General features: G+C 42.7%; 1 long non-coding RNA gene across 1 annotated transcript; it reads left to right on the top strand.

Annotated features, from left to right (window-relative positions):
* The first annotated feature begins 1597 nt into the window (after positions 1–1597).
* LOC143612002 (uncharacterized) lies at positions 1598–2472 on the top strand. Its single transcript, XR_013149880.1, has 3 exons — positions 1598–1696; positions 1828–2264; positions 2346–2472. It is a non-coding gene; the product is annotated as an uncharacterized LOC143612002 (long non-coding RNA).
* The last annotated feature ends 2175 nt before the right edge of the window (positions 2473–4647 follow it).

The following is a 4647-nucleotide window of genomic DNA, read 5'->3' as shown; positions in this document are numbered from 1 at the left end:
TTCCTCGGCAACCAAGTAACTATAAGACGGGTGCGGGTACAGTGTAAAGGCAAAACCCTTCACATACCTAGCACCCGCAGGGAATTGACGCCAGGAATACCTTGGAAGTAAAGTAACCGTAAGACGAGCGCAGGTACAGTGTTAAGGCAAAACCCTTCACATACCTAGCGCTCCGCTGGGAATTGAAACCAAGAAGGATCTTCTGGGCAATGCTTGCGGAAACGGAAATAACATCCCCGCAGAGCGGGAACGTCGAGAACTACGTTGTTTGAAGCTCCAGGATGGAATTGGTGGTCTTAACATAATTGATCACTATGTTCAAAACTACCAGAACCTCATGGAAAATCCATACAACTGGGACTCAATGCTCCTGACTTGCGAGGAGGTTACAGACCTACCCGCATCATACCCAAAGACCAAGCAGGAAACTCGGGCATTTCTGCAAGTGACAAGGACTTCCGCGGAAAGAATCCCCATGGAAAACCTTACAAAACCCTTTTCAAAACCCTTTGCTCAAGTCCAAAAGTTCACCTCACTTTATTAAACACGCATGAGAAGAACATTGGACTGGGGGGACTTGAAGAGGTAGGTCCCAGCAGAGCCCAGTTGGTCCCGCAAGACTCACCTTAAACAGGGACGTCTGCGCAGAGACCAACTGGATCCGCAGGACCAACCATGCTCAGAGACGTGACGTCCTTACGCGCAGTACGCAAGCTGTTCCCGCAGGAAATGCCTCCCATGGTGAAGGACTCCGCCTGTTCCCGCAGCCTCGGATACAAGCCATGAGGGAAGGCCACCCGCGCAGCATGGCTACACGCACTAGGTACTTAGCTCTCGATCATTCAGTGTCACCTGAAGGAATGAGCAAAGCCGGGAGCAATCCCGCACAGAGGCGGGAGGGGGAATACTCCCGCCCAAATAAGCCAGTCTGTATACTGAAGGACCTTTTACTGTACCTGACGAGGTATGGGCGAAAGATCTGATCAGGGATACGACAGCTCACTGATACAGTATGGCGAGCAGCATGCTCCTGTACTGTATCACTATTAAGCCGCTGCTTACTCACCAACTACTGTCATACCACGTGCGTAGCCGGCAGTTGGTGGAAAGGGAATAGTATACAGCAGACCTGGTCACTGTCAACCGCTGCCTACCCACCAACTACCAGCAGGGCACGTGCGTAGGCTACTGTTGATGAACAGGAACACTGTTGCAGCCGGCCATACCTCCTTGGAAACCTACCTTCGGCTATAAATACCCCAAATGGTATGATCATCTGAAGGACATGACATTATCATATTATCATCATAATATACCTGATATCTGCTCTAGCAATCTCTTAATATACTTTTATATTTAAAGAGCAATCTAGTCTGATTCTCACGCCGGAGGGTGGTCACAAGGAGGAACCCCCCCCCTTCTCAGTGACGAGCTCACGGTGTCTGTTTTGCAGGTTATCAGAAGAACCATCTTCCAAGGGTCTAACCCCTCGTGGGAAACAGCTATCCAACCCCCAGGTTACCAGTAATCTGCCCGGGGTCCGGTTAGTGTTTCTTCAGTAGCCTTATTGCTTTTGCCATCAACCGCTATAACCGTATGTAATTTTATTTCTTAATATTCTTATAACAGAATTTGGTTTCTTGTGCAGTCACTAAGAAAATTTTCTTCAGATTTTGGGATGTTGCACTTGTACATGGTAATTAGGACTCTAATTTCTCCTCTCATTGCAATAGTTAATAAGTGAATTGTTTTAATACCAAGCATAACACTGAATAATTTTCATGTAACTTCACAATGAAATTTGTGGTTTCCATTAATTGTCTACAGTGCCGCATATCAAGCAGCTCCACAAGGAAAAACTGGAACAAAAATCATATCTTACCTTACTGAAGTTTATATGTGAAGAAGCTGGCAAATTAGAATATGATGGTTATAGACATTATGAAGAAGCGCTTATGTTGGCCGTGGAAAACAATATTCCTGAGTTAATAGAGCATATCATCGGATTGTTTCCAGAATCACTTCAGATCTCGAACGATGAAAAGAATTCACTTTTACAACTCTCGGTGATCAACCGCTGTGAAAATGTCTACAAATTTTTGGAATCCGAAATAACGTATAACAGTAGTTTGAGACGAAAACTCATTTGCTGGCACTATGATAACAACATTTTGCACTTGGCTGGAAAATTAGCACCTCTAGACAAACTTAATATGGTTACTGGTGCAGCATTACAAATGCAAAGGGAGTTACAGTGGTTTCAGGTGAAAATGTTATTTCCTATACTTGAAAACATGAAATTACTTTGAATTTATATGTTGTAACATCTATCAACTTAATTACAGGAAGTAAGCAAACTAGTGGGCCAACGTGAGAGGACAGTAAAGAACGATGAAAACGAAACATCAAGTATGGTGTTTACAAAAGAACATTAGGATTTAAGACGAAAAGGTGAAGAGTGGATGAAAAGAATGTTAAACCTTAGACAAGTGAATCAAGATCACCAAACACGATATTGCATAAAACGTTTATGCGACTATTTTCATTAATAAGAAACACGAACACAATACTTTTTACTCTCTCCTACTCTTCTCTACCAAAATAAAACCTTTGATGGGTTTATATAACACCCACAATTCTAATCATACTCAAACTAGGAAACATAATTAAACTAGACTTCTAATTTATTTAATAATAAATAAAAGATAACTATGACACCAAGTTATTTAACTTGCTTCCTAAACTTTGGATCTCCACTTGACCGCCCCCTTGAGATCTTTCGTACCACCCTTGCACTTTTCGTATTAGTCATTCGGGTCCTTCAAGTTGGTGTTGCTCCAAGTTTTACACACTCTCTCAATACCAATTTCCATTGTTCCTCCAAGATCTTTCACACCTTATAACGCTCTCACCTCTTTGAGGTTAATTCTTGGATTCAACTTCATAACCCAACCCGCGGGTTTCTTCTTCCCGGTTACAACTGTACTCGCGTCAAGATTATCACCGTTTAGAAATTCATTACCAACTTTTGGATAATAAACAACTTTTGTTTTCTCAACTTCATGACCAACTATCATGGTACTCAAAGCAATTCTTCCATGCCCACTCAATGCATGCTCCCTCTCGAACTCAACTCCTTCATTTGTTCGTTCATTCGGATCACCTGAACTTTGCATGAACCTCATGCAAACTCCAACATCAACTTTGTTGGCTAGTTGATCTTCAACGTTTTCAATTCCACCATGACAACCCGTAACATGAGACAGAACTACCTTATCGTGCACTTCATCCAACACGGTTTCTCTCTCGTCTTGTTCAATTACTGTCACAGTTACGTCTTGATCAACTGTATTTTCTTCTTCAACCACAATTTCCTCATCATCTAGACTCAAAATAACAATAGATGATTCCATGGTTACCTTCAACTGATTCGACTCTGCCACAGCTTCCTGACTTGTCCACCAACAGGAGTCTCCTTCAAACCATTCATCTACCAGGTTCGGTTTGAATTCGGTGTCAACTGCGTATTTTCCTTGAACCTCGGCCATATTAGCCTCCACTTCCCACGGTTCTTCTTCTCTAACAACAGCTGCATTACCTTCCTCCCTAGGCTCTCGACAATACCTTGCCATATGCTCTTTTTGTCCACATTTATGGCACCTAAAAGGAAACTGCTTTGGTTGGTACGTACCTTGATTCATTGTCTTGGTTCTCTTCATCTGATGAATCTTCTTCAGAGTTTTCAACTCGAACTTTTCGGTTCCATTCTCTCTTCTTGGGTCGGTCACGTTTCTCGTTCTCCTGATATTTACTCTTACCTTTTTCGTCATAACGGTTATGATTTTTACTAAACCGATGCTTCTCCTTTCTTCCGACATACAAGTCTTCGCTCTCGGTTTTAATCGACACCCTGGCTAACTGTTTTGCTAAGGCTTCTTGTCCGGCAAGAATGTTCTCGAACTCGGTAATACTCGGTTGGGTCGCCCACCCTTGAATAGCGGTAACAAAGCTACGATACTCCGTCCTTAAACCATGGATGGGTATCCGCTTCATACGAGCATCGCTAACCTGAGACTGTGGATCGAGTTCTCCAATCTCGCGACACAAATTCTCAACTTTACGAAAATATTGTGAAATTGGAAGATCACCTTGGGAAATCGTCATTAACTCACCTTCGACTAGTTGCAATCGAGCATCAGGTCTCTAGCGTATCACACGCTTGCTTTGGGTATTCAAGATCTTGAATGTGATCAAGAACATCATCATAAGCCGTTGTCTTGATGATAAACATCGTCCAACCCGCTTTCACCTGCCACTTTGCGATACTACCGTTAATATCGTTTCTTGTCTCAATACCGTTTGTTACCTGCCAAAGATCTTGACCTTGAAGATACGACTTGATGCATGTCGACCATTCTTTGTAGTTGCTCTGGTGCAACTTCTTGATTCCTCCTACGACTTGGAGTTATGTCATTGTTTCAGTTTCCTATCTGGTTAGCACTTCCTGATCGGAGTTGCAAAATACCAATGACCTTGACTTCGGCTGTGAAAAAAAATCACAACAAACTTGGGATGGTAACTAAGTCAAAAAATTAACTTCTTGATTATATGGTCTTTCTCTTTCCTCAAAGTGCGCGCACCAGAATT

Source organism: Bidens hawaiensis, unplaced genomic scaffold, assembly GCF_021521415.1.
Source record: "Bidens hawaiensis isolate Kalapana, Puna unplaced genomic scaffold, B.hawaiensis_p1.1 tig00032906_1, whole genome shotgun sequence".
NCBI classification, from domain to species: domain Eukaryota; kingdom Viridiplantae; phylum Streptophyta; class Magnoliopsida; order Asterales; family Asteraceae; genus Bidens; species Bidens hawaiensis.
The sequence above is the reverse complement of the archived record's forward strand: the minus strand, read 5'-3'. Positions and strand labels throughout refer to the sequence as shown.